Raw genomic sequence first — 13,501 nt, 5'->3', positions numbered from 1 at the left:
GAAGTAATGCAGAGCTTACAGCTCTTGTGCCCTGACTATGAATTCTCATTACTAACTATCATAAGCGCATTAAGCTGTGTACCAATAAATTTATACAAAAACCTTGAAATACTAGGTTTTTCAAAGAGAGAGCAAAAGAAACTAACGTTGATTCACCAAATCCAATACAGTGAAGATTTGTGAGACATTCCAAAGATTCTCCATCTGAGATGCTTGTGACTCAAAGGAGGCTTGACATCTGAAATTCCTTAAATGAATCGATGCACATACTTGGGTGTGTGCATCAACAGCTCAACCAACAAGCCACATATTTACAAGCACCAGGAACTTTCTTAACTAAAAAAAAGTCATGCTTCATTAGTGACCAGCCTTAACTCTTTAGCATTCAGATTACTCTGTCAAAAGTAATGCTTATTTATTCACATTGTTTAAATTAATCATGCATAGTCTTGTAGTTTCAAGATTTTGATGATAGCGTAGCTTATTTTTAGGTTGACATTGTAGGATAGGTCTGACAGGTAAAATCTGGCCAGTTTGGACATAAAGCAGGTAGAATATTTTGGCTAGATATGGCCACTAAAGAGTTAACTCTCTTAAGAAGAATTTAGTAAAACTCAAAGAAAAATAAATACATGCATACATATATGTGCATACATACATCCACCCACTCACACACACACATACATATATATTAGGTTAGAAAGAAAATCCTATCAAATTTCAAGCTGGGAAAGAAACAAATGCTTCTTTAGTCATGCTTGATATACTTAATCAAGATATTTTCCTTCATTATTGATAACTTAAATGCATCAATTTGGGCAAATTGTGGATCCCTTGGGCATAAAATTTTTCAGGTTTTGAAGCAAAGAAACTCTGAATATCATTTTTAACCTCTTCACAATTAATAAACTGCTTTTTTCCGAAATAATATTGCAATGATTTGAAAAGAAGATTGTCAGATGGAGGAAGGTCAGGGTAGTAAGGAAGATGAAGCAGAACTTCCATATTCAGTGTCATAATCTTTTCCTCAGTGACTTGGACAATATGTGGTCTTGCTTTATTGTATAAGAGCAATGTCTCTTTACAACCAACCAATGATGGGTGCTTTTTCTGAAAATTTTTGTGCAATGTTTCTAATGGACAACATTACTTCTCTTTCATTTTAGTTTTACACTTCATGATAATCAACTCCCTTCATATCCCACTAAACACAGCATAACTTTTTTTCAAGTGTAGTCCTGGTTTGGGGATGGATTCTCCTTTTCCATTGGGGGTTAACCATTGCCATTTCTATTGCATTATGATTATAGAGAACTCACTTTTCATCACTTGTGATGATTCTACTTAGCAAAGGTTTGGTAGAAAGTCTATGCTTCAATGAGAAGGGAAATTATTTGATTAAACTGAGTAGTCAGATGATGAGGGACCCACTGACAAAGTTTAGACATGTGAAGGGGTTTTATGGTTGACATGCAACTTAAATTGAACCATTTGCTTACTCTTGTGCAGGTTGCTTTGGATTTTCCTCAACCACAGTTTTCAGAACTTTTTCATCCAGATTGAGTGTAAACTGCAAGAACAAAATTTCCCAAGTGAGGTTGGCCAAACCATCATTGGTGCATCTGGAAATTTAAAGGTTCATTTTCATAGATAGAACAAATATTTCTTGCTGCTTCCATTGCTTAAGCATCCCTCTTAAATTCATACACCATGCAGTGTTTGATATAGGACTGATTGAAACTCATTTTAAAAGGTAAAAATCAATTCAGATTTAACCACTATGATATAAAATAATCTGCGAAGTGTCAAAAACGTTACAATGTAAAAATTTATGCCTATTTTACCATATGTATCCATTAAGTGTTCATGATATATATATATATATCGATATAAGAAAACGAAGAAAAAATATTGTGGATACTTATTTTATTTGTATCACAATTAGAACACTGCAAATAGTTTAATACAAATAAAATTTAAATGAACATACATTAACATAAAATAAGCATAAGAATAGGCACCTCTTATGCTTATTTTATGTTAATGTATGTTCATTTAAATTTTATTTGTATTAAACTATTCGCTATATTCTTATTGTAATACAAATAAAATAAGTATCCACAATATTTTTTCTCCATTTCCTTTTATTAATAAATGTACATTAGACTGATTATCCCTTTATATTAAGAGAATTCTCTCAAAATATCATGATAACACCAGTTGATCTCTGGATTTTATAATCCCTAAAGAGGATACTATATTCTTAAATTGACTATATTTTTAAGAAATAATTAAGATTCAATTAAATTAGGTACTTAAGTTGAAGCACCAAGTCAATCCAGTATTATCTGCATAGCTCGAAGTAAGGTAAATAATATCAAAATAAGTAACAGGATGTCAAGTATTAGTGCAATACGACTGTTTCAAGCGGCTCCATTTAATTGAACAATGCAAGCATTACATCAATTTAAATACAGTGCCACCTTCAGTTGCAACTAAAGATAGCACTGAATATGGAGACACATGTTGCGTAAATTGGTGATATCCTCACTGTTTGAGGGAGATCATAGAAATGATGTTGTGTTAGATAGCAACCATCTTTCAGCTGCTTAGGCTCAGTTATGTCCGCTACTCTGATTGGTTGGTTTTCATGCAGTTTCATTTCACGTCAGTGTGTAAGCCAACCAATTACGGTCTTAGGATAAGGTCCCATGACACAGTCTTTTGGATTTTCTTCTGGAGCCTCTAGAATGTTATAAAAACCCAGCGATCCAGTGAATCAAGGTCTTTGGTCTCTGGCCATTGACCATACAGCAGCTGTGACAGAGCAGACCAGCCAGTTTCAGCAACCCAGTCATGTTCCTGCTCCAGCCAGCAACTACACCAACATACACCATCAAGCAGGATATTTTCCACCACCGTTGCCTTCATCTCACTGTCCCCATCATCATCGTCGACTTCACTTTGATGCCAACATTCACTCAGGTTTAACTTCTCACTGTTTGTGACTACTTCACTAAGGTTAATAGCCAGAACTACCTGCGAGAATTTCCTGTATCAAGTAAACTGGCACAGCATAGTAGTCACAACCTCTACACAACATGTGTAGTAACCGATTCTGCCTTGTAACCTCAACTTCTTGTACAGGACTACAACTATTGTGTAACCTTACTACGAACTGGTAAATTTATCTCTATCTTGTGTCTGGACATTATTTCTTTGCTCTGTATAACACTCTTATAACACTTACAACAGACACATATGTCGCACGCACTCAGGCACTTCCCTCTGCTAGCACCCATACTCACTCTTATTGTACACTTCTGTAAATAAAGTCTTCTTTCTCTCAAACAGTAGAACGGTTGTTGTCTTCCTTTGGCACATATTCTTTTATACCATGTATTCAGCTTTATTCTTAGTTGTGGGACAACTGTGTGGCGTTTGAAAGGAGACATTTCTGTCACCAACTCCTTTACATACGGTCGTTCACTACACTGGTTTGTCAAAGGCAAAAACGGCAATAAACCATCACTTAACAACCGATGTTGGTATGTTTACATCCCCATAACTTAGTGGTTCAGCAAAAGAGACCAATTGATTAAGTACTCGGCTTACAAAGAATAAGTCCAGGGATCAATTTGTTTGATTAAAGGCGGTGCTCCAGCATGGCTGCAGTTAAATAACTGAAACAAGTAAAAGAATAAAAGATATATATATATATCAGGTCAGGCCATAAGTTCTGTCTGATTTTACCTTTTTTAAAATTGAATGAAATTTAATGGCATTTTAGAATGTCTAATGGAATTTAAAATTATTTTTATGCATTTGTGTACATTTAAACTAATTAAATATTATTTTATAGAATAATAGAATTAAAATTTCTTTGATTAAAACCCTTTCTAACATGGAAGTATCCAAAGAGCATTTGAGGCACATAATGATTAATGAGTACAAAAAGGAAACTCTGCAGCCGAAGCGACTCAAAACATACACTCAGTTTATGGGAAAGAATGCTTGAATGAAAGAACTTGCAGAAGATGGTTTGCAAAATTCAGAAGTGGAGATTTCAGCCTTGTAGATGAAGATTGAACAAGACATCCAGTTGAGTTTGATGATAAACTCCTTGAGGCATTACTTGAAGAAAATGCTGTATTATCAGTTGAAGAATTGGCAATAAATCTTAGTTCAAACCATACAACTCTTCATCATCATCTTCAACAACTAGGAAAGGTTCTTAAACTTGGAAAATGGGTGCCTCATGAATTGTCCGAAAGCAGCCGCAAATCCCGAGTTGACATCTGCTCTTCTCTCCATTCTCACAAACTCATTTCACCCTTTTTGGATAGACTTGTGACTGGTGATGAAAAACAGATCTCCTATCAAAATGTTAAACGTTGTAAGCAATGGCTTGGTAAAAGGGAAAAAGTTCAACTACAACCAAGAAGGGAACTTCATGGGAAAAAGGTTCTTCTCTCTATCGGTGAGATTGCAAAGGAGTAATTCACTTTTAGTTGTTACCACCTAATGCAACAATCAATGCTCAAGTCTACTGTCAGCAATTAGGGCGTTTGAACCAAGCTTTGAAGAAAAAAAGACTGCTTTAGTGAATTGAAAATGAGTGATGTTTCATCAGGACAATGCGTTACCCTTCACTGCAAAGATCACATCACAGAAGATCGAAGAGCCTGGTTGGGAAAAAATTCCTCATCCACCTAATTCTCCCAACATTGCTCCCTCAGACTACCATTTGTTTCATAGTTTACAGAATCATTTGGAGGACATAACTTTTGCAAGCCAAGGAGGAGGTCAAAACTGACATTTCAGAGTTCTTCACTTTGAAACCAAAAGAGTGATGTATTGATGAGATTAAAAAGCTTGTAAATAGAGAGAAGGAAGTCAAAGATAATCAGGGAAAGTACATTGATGATTAAATTTCAATTAAATATAACATTTGATTACTTGTTTTCTTTATTCAAAATTTGGACAGAACTTATGGGATGACCTGATATATATATATATATATATATATATATATATATATACATATATATACACACATATAAGACTAATAACCTGGTATGGAACTCAATATACATATGCTTCAGAATGAAGCATTAGTTAAGTACAGAGGAGCAATAAGAAAATAAGATGACAAAGGAATAAGCGATTATCTTATGCACTTACAGCTAGCGAGGTTCATAGGATAATTGTTTATTCCTTTGTCATCTCATGTTCTTTTATATATACTAGCTGAGTAGCCCATCATTGCCAGGCAATTTTCACAGCAGAACACCTTTATTTCAATTTTATTTTATTCCATGTCAGGCCACGTTTTCCCTAATGGATAGGCTTCTTGATCAGGATGGATTTATGCATTATTTTGGATAATATTTTCACTCTTCTTTCTGAAGTAGTCGCAAACTTTGTTTATCAAGACATTAGTCTTGATAAACAAAGTTTTTTTGTTTTTCCATTTGGTGCATAAATGTAAAGATTTTTCTTACTTCCTACTTTTCAACATTCAATGTAAAGCAGACCATGGTTGATGCAGGGCTCTTCAAGGTGTAAACAGGCAATCAAAAATATTTGTCCTTGCAATTTGTTGAGGGTCATGGTAAAACTAAGACTTACTGGTAATTAAAGTTGCTTGGAATGAAATAGGACATCATCTCCTGAGTCCACGTGAAAGAGGCTTTTGTGTGTTTATCATCTAATCGAAGCACCCTGTGCTTAGGTGTTTCCTGAGATAATGTGATAGAAGCTCATGTTCACATATCATCAAGTCTATTCCTTTCTTGTTTGAGTGTCTCCTGAGCACGCCGCTGATATTTTGTGAGAGTTTTTCAACACTGTCATCCTTATGAAATTCCTTACAAACATGCATACACACATGCTCTCTCTCTCTCTCTCATACACACACACACACACACACACACACACTGAGCATGAGAGATATACATATACAGAGAGAGAGAGAGAGTGTAGTAAATATATATAGATAGTGGTAATTTTACAATGTGAAAAGTGTAAAAGACAGAGAGATAGACAGCTAGAGAGAGGCACAAAGACAGATACATGTCATATGGAGAGAGAGGTGTGAGAAATATACATATACAAAGAGATAGAGAGAGAGAGTGTGGTAAATATATATGTGTAGAGAGGGAAGCATTAAAGACAGAGAGACATGATACAGAGAGGTAGATAAACATTTATAAGATATCACTCACACACATATGCACACACAAATGCACACACTCAGGTAATCATGAGTTTAAGGTGGCAGCTTCTAAAGACAGTCAATGCTGGTGATCTGAAAGTTGAGCTATTCCTCATTTGAAATTAGACTCAGGTTTCAAAAATCAAATCCATTTTTCTCTAGAACACACAGTTACGAAGTCTTTTGGTGACATACACATACAGCATATACAGCATATATAGTGGGGGGCATCTGACAATAGGAGGGGTGTCTGACTGTAGAAAATATGCTTTGATGAATTCCATCTGACCCATGCAAGCATAGAAAAGTGGACACTAAAACGACGATTACATGTATGCATTCATGGATGCATGCATATATACATACAGTCCACCCATGACTGAGGAAAACCATTTCTAACCTTTAAGAACATTGTGCACTCAAAACTACCTTATATGAGTAAGAGTAGCGTAAGTAAGAGTAGCGTAAGTAAGAGTAGCAGCGAAGTACAGAAAAAAGAGAGTTGGGGCAAGGATGTTACCCTGCTTGACACCAGTCTCTACAGGATTGGGTCCTGCTATACCACCACTGGCATTGACCCAAGCCTCCATCCCATCAGGAAATGATTTGATTATAGATACAAAATGATCCAGACATCCAAGTTTGCCAAGTATTTTCCATAGAGAGACCCTATTCACAGTATCAAAGGCCTTGGTTAAATCAATGAATACCTGGACAAGATCTGTATTCTGCTCATAGCACTTCTCCTGCATCTGTCTCCCCTGTCAAAATCATATCCATCATTCCTCTTACCAGATCGGAACCACACTGAGGTTCAGATAGGATATCATTTACAAGACACCTATTCAGATGGCTAAGAAGAATACTTGCTAGAACCTTACCAGCAGCTGATTTTAGAGTAATACCTCTGTAGTTGCCACACTCTGATCTGGCTCCCTTTCCTTTATACAAAGGAAGAATAATTACATCTTTCTAGTCCTTCAGCATTGCACCATCCCTCCAGATTACACTAATAAGTTCATGAAGGGGCTGTGTAATGTGATCACCACCAAATCACAGGACCTCAGCACAAATACCATCCTTACCAGGTGCCTTACAAATATACTTATTGCTGTCATTACTTCATCTTATGAGGACATGGAATTTAAGGAGCTAACGACAGGTCTTTGTTGTGTAGTGTCAATAACTGCTTTGTCCACAGCTGACTCACAGTTTAGGAGTTCAGAAAAATGTTCAATCCAGCAACCTGTGACCTTTGTTGATTTATTAAACAAAGTAGAAGACTCCTTGGAAAGCAAAGGAGCCGATGCAGAGCTCTTAGGCCCATAAACTTGCTTCATAAGATGGTAAAGCTTCATGTTGTCACTTGCATCAGCAGCAGCCTGAACATCACAAGCAAGATCCTCCCACCAGGTGTTCTACATCTTCCTGAGAGATTGCTACAGTAGTGATTTTACACTGCTGTTGTGGGCAAGAGCTAGATTTTGAAGCACAGCTGGAAGTCTTCTATGCAGTAATACACTGTGGGTATAGTGTTTCATGACCAGCGGTTGCTGAATTTTAGCATCATTTTCATCAAACCAGTCTCTGCATCTGGCAGTAGCATATCCCAGTGTTTCAGCAGCACATTGAAAAACCTGGTCTATAAAATCTTCCCATGCTGTAGTATTTTCAATGCTGGCTAAATTATTCTGAAGTTCTTTACTCACCACAGCATCATTCAGACACCAAGGAATGCCAACTGGCCCTCTTCTTTCTTTCACTCTGATCATCATCTGGAACTTTGCTCACACCAGACTGTGGTCTGTCCAGCACTCTGAACCATGAAAGGACTTGACATTACAAATGTCATAGATGCCACACTTGTGACATCTTGACATAATCCAGCAAGTACCAAACTTTAGACCTTGGGTGCATCCATATTTTTGTGTGGTCCCCTTTGAGCCTAAAATGAGTGCTTACAATGTAAAGTCTGTATCTCTCGCAAAGTCCCAGAAGCATGAAACCATTGCTATTCATATTCCCTATACCAAAATGTCCAAGAGAGTTACCTGTCTGCCAAACTGTTCCAACTCTAATATTGAAATCCCCCAGTAGAACGACTTTATCAGAATTGGGGATTTTGCTAAGTATGGCTCTCAGCTAGGTATAGAAAATAGTTTTATCTTCATCACACCTAAGTAGGAGCATAGGTACTTATTAAAGTAGCAGAGTACCCACCTCTCTAGTGCAAAATGTAGAGTCATTAGACAATCACTTACAGGAACAAGGATTTAAGATCAAATGCAAAGCCAACAACGTCTCTGCACTCCTTCTTCGGTTTCCCCTTCCAAAAAAAGGTGTATTCACTTCCTACTTCCTCAAGCTGACAATCACCTTCTACATGAGTCTCTGAAAGTGCAGCTATATCAGTGTTATAATGGTTCAGCTCATGAGCAACAAAGTGCAGTGCATCTTTCAGTCCTACAGTCACTGTTGTTATCCAACAGTGTGCACATTCCAACATGAAAATATTCAAGTTTTAACCTGATTTTATAAGTATTCTCTTTGCTTTTCAAGTACTGGATGGACATCTGTCAGTCACGCTAAACTGACCAAATTGAGAAAGATAGGCAATTTTTGGTTCATTTTTTTTCTAGAACCTCCCCAGCCCCTGGGTGAGCAGTGCCCTCCTCAAATGGAACTGCTCAGACAACTATGCAGCAACCGAATCCCATCACTGTCTTAGGTGACAAGGAGATGACTTTATATCTAACATGGGCCACCTACATGCAGGTCGCTGACTATATGCTTGCAACCTGTCGTGTCTGCATGCTACCCCACATTCCCATTGCTGCAGGACTTCCAAATAAAAACATATATAAATATATATCTAAAAAAAATGGAAAAAAAGTCAGCAATGCCTGCGCAAAGTTTTAGGTTCAATAAAACTTGCATGACATCTCACAGACCCTCTCCACTCTATTGACATTATCCAGAGACATGCTGAAGCAAGATGTCTGGTGTCAATATGAGTTGCAGGCTCAGAGATGTGGGAGCACCATGATCTCAAGCATAAGCAAAAGATCCCCAAAATGTACAATGCCATTCGCTACATTTCTGGTTTTATATCAGATTAGCCTTCTCCTAGAGACATGCTTCAATAAGAGCTAAGGAGTGCCTCACTGCCACTACAATCCTGGAATTTCTGCATGCCTGTTCTATTGCAAGATAGTCATTGAACCTGCACTAGGTTCATCCGGCCTTTTCACAGGTCTTGTTTTTAGTCCTGCTGGGATTCTAGCAACCCCACTCACCAGGCTAGCCTGGTGTGGGTGCCGGTTTAGTCACTGACAACCCAACCGTGCAACAGGTTGTACTGGGTTCCATGTTACCAGTAGCACTCATGAAAACCTCATAAGTTACCTGACATAACATACATACATACATACATACATACATACATACATACATACATACATACATACATACATACATACATACATACATACATACATACATACATACATATATACATACATACGACTCTACCACAACGTATAATCAGATGAAAGGATGAGTCTATATGAGCAGAAGACTATGCATGGATATGTCAGTAGAAAGCTCCATGATGATAGTAACATCGATCATCAAAGCAGTTTATCATGGACCAATAGCCGAGTTACCATCTCCCAGTTTGAAGGGTATGTGTTTGCAATCCAGGAACAGGAAATATCAACCAAGTACCTGATGCACAAAAGGGATAAAAATGCAGGAAAAGCTGTAAAATGTGATGACCGATGTAGACTTTGTGGAGTTCACACTGAAGATATCATGCACATGATAAGCAGTTGTCAGAAAATATCATCACAGTATTATCTACTGATGAGACATGATGTTGTAGCTAAGACTCTATAATGAAATTCGTCAGAAAGATAATTCCGAGGACAAAGAAATAAGAACCCACAATATGGTAGAAGCCATAGCAACTCTTAATAAAAAGGAATACTGGTGGAATGTATTGGTGAAGACCTCAATAAAATGTAAGCACAACAGACCTGATATAATGATTTGGGATAGAGAAGAGACTGTGCACAGTAGTGGAAATTAGCTGCCCAGTGGATGTTAACATAAAGCTGAAGATCAGTGAAAAAGAGAACATCTATGCTGAACTATTGAGAAATCTGCTGATACTCTATCCAGATTACAAGTTCAGATTTATACCTGTAATTATTGGGGTCCTGGGATATGTAACACACTGCCTAAATACCAATCTTGAGAAATTAGGCTTCTCAAAACCAGAAAGGAGAAAGCTAATTTGAAGACAACAGATCCAATCCATCACTGTAAAAATCTGTAAAACTTTCCAGAAGTTTATCATTTAAATATATATGAGCATGTCTAGATATGCAACTACATGCATGAGAATATATACATAAAACATACAAATCTGCACATACATACATACATACATACATACATACATACATACATACATACATACATACATATATACAAAAATACCCTGTTGTTGATGTAGAAATTCCAATGAAGGAGTCTTGGATCTAGGTTAGAAACTGGTTCTTTTTTTATTGGCAAGAAGGCTTGGAATAAACTGAATAATGACATACATACATACGTACATACATACATGGTGGCTGCCCCCTCGTTATCAAGTATGGCCATTGCACGAAGCTTAATCAATGTTGTTATCGTGCAATGCCTGTGCAAGAAGATTTTTTTAAAGTGAGGAAAGGCTGTGCACTGAGTCAATCCCATTCACAAAGCAACAGCAGCCATAATCCGAAAATAAGAACAAGTCAACATCATCGGTAACCACTGAGCCGCAGATTTTATATCGGAGTTATCCCAATTACCTGAGTTACCTTCTCCTAGAAGGATGCCCTAACAAAGGCTAGGAGTCCTTCACTCCCAATACATACATACATACATACATACATACATACATACATACATAATCCACATGAATGTACAATCAAAAGTCCAGGAAAAAGAGAACATTTATGGTGAATTAATGTGGAGCTCTTGTACCTTGATAAGGAATTTTCATTTGTACCAATGATCATAGGCGCATTAAGTTCTGTACCCAAAAAATTGCACAAAAACTTAGGAACCCTTGATTTCACAGAAAAGGAGCAAAAGAAACTGATACAGATCCTCCAAATCCAATCTGTTAGTGATACAGTGAAGATTTATAAGACATTTCAGAAATTCTTCATGTGAGATTCTTATGTGAATAGATACACACTCTTGCCTCCCTCCCCCCCACACGAAAATACCTATGCTGAACTATTGAGAAACCTGCAGTTACTCTACCCAGATTACAAGTTCAAATTTATACCTGTAATTATTAGGGCACTGGAATATGTAACACCCTAACCCTAACTCTAAGTACCAATCTTGAGAAATTAGAGAGTGAGTGAGGCTGGGGGAGAAAGAGCGACAGAGAGACACCGAATACGGAGAGGGAAAGAGAGTGAGTAGAAGCTGTCAAAAGCCGTTATAGAGATAAACAGGAGGGAAGGGGGAAAGAGAGATGGAAGAAGAAAGGGTAATAACTGCAAGGGAGAAACAACAAACACTTGTCAAAGTCCTTTTAAAGACAATGAATTTTCACTCTCTTTGCCACGTACAGAAAGAGAGAGAGAATGGATGTTTAAAAAGAGTGACAGCGCCGGCGAAGGCAGCGGGGGAAAGATAGTGGAAGCTTCAAACGTCGTTATAGAGAGGAAGTGAAGAGAAGGGAGGAAAGAGAGAGAGAGACGGAGGAAGACAGGCAGATAAGAGAAAGAGAGAAACGACAAAAACTTGTCAAAGTGTGGGGTTTTATGCCCTAGTAACCACAGCTTTTGAGATAGAGCCTAGCCCAGTCACATCCTCGCCTCTTTTTACATGTCGCTGTAAATTTTGGAGCGAATCCGACCGGATCTAGTGCCATTGAATCCTTACCAAAGCCAAAGTGTGCAAGTTTTTTTTCCTCTTTTATATAGGTAAACTAGCATTTTACGTTGTCAAGTCACTGTATAGTCGAAAGGTAAGAGTTACTTCCCTTCCAGGATCAAGTTAATTTCGGAAACTTTTCCTATTATGCACCGTTTGGGGGTATTTATACCCTGCAAACCCTTAATATCTTCACAACAACCACTTATCGCGAATTCTAACCATCGTGGGTCACATCCTCACCACGCATTTAGTATCCCTGCCAATTTTCAGCTCGATCCTAGCACGTCTAGTGCCATTGAATCCTAACCAAAGCCAAAGTGTGCAAGTTTTTTCCCTCTTTTATATAGGTAGACTAGCAGTATCGCCCGGCGTTGCTCGGGTTTGTTTCGACCCTTTAGAACTGGAACTTTTGAAAATTAAATATTTTGCATTGTAAATTTGAATGAAATTGGTTGTGTAGTTCTCAAGTTTTAGGGATTCACACAGACAGACAGGCAGACAGATATAGCAGAAAACACATGCCAAATTATCACACAGTGGGACTGAACTGAGGACCATGTATTTTGGGACCAAGTTAGTTACCACACACCCACACTTGCACTTATGTATGTGTGTGTGGGGGGTGTATGCGTGCATGGGTGTATATATGTATGCACGTATATATGTGTACATATTACATGTACATCTATATATATATACATCTACATAGACATGTATACATATACATCTATATCTATAGAAATACAGCTATACATATACATGTATACATATAGAGCTATACATATACATATATACATCTATATCTATACATGTATATATATATACATGTGTGTGTATATTATATATATATATATATATATATATATATATATATATACACACATCTATAAATATTCATCTATATGTATACATCTCCCTATATATATAGCTAGTGTTAATTGAAGGCTACAAAACCTGCCACACACAGACAACTTCAGCTTTATATATCTAGACTAGCTGAAGGTGACCCGCTCTACGCGCGGGTAAGAGTGTGGTTGTTACTTTCTGTTGCTTCCTTTCAGCACGTAAAAAGCACCATCCGAACGTGGCGGATTGCAGCGCCGCCTTGACTGGCTTCTGTGCTGGTGGCACGTGAAAAGCACCAACCGATCGTGGCCGTTGCCAGCCCCCCTGGCACCTGTGCCGGCGGTACGAAAAAAGCACCCACTACGCTCACAGAGTGGTTGGCGTTAGGAAGGGCATCCACCAGTAGAAACACTGCCAGATCAGACTGGAGCCTGGTGCAGCCTCCTGGCTTCCCAGACCCCGGTCAAACTGTCCAACCCGTGCTAGCACGGAAAA

This window comes from Octopus sinensis, linkage group LG18 (genome assembly GCF_006345805.1).
Source record: "Octopus sinensis linkage group LG18, ASM634580v1, whole genome shotgun sequence".
Taxonomy (NCBI): domain Eukaryota; kingdom Metazoa; phylum Mollusca; class Cephalopoda; order Octopoda; family Octopodidae; genus Octopus; species Octopus sinensis.
Note: the sequence above shows the minus strand (reverse complement) of the source record.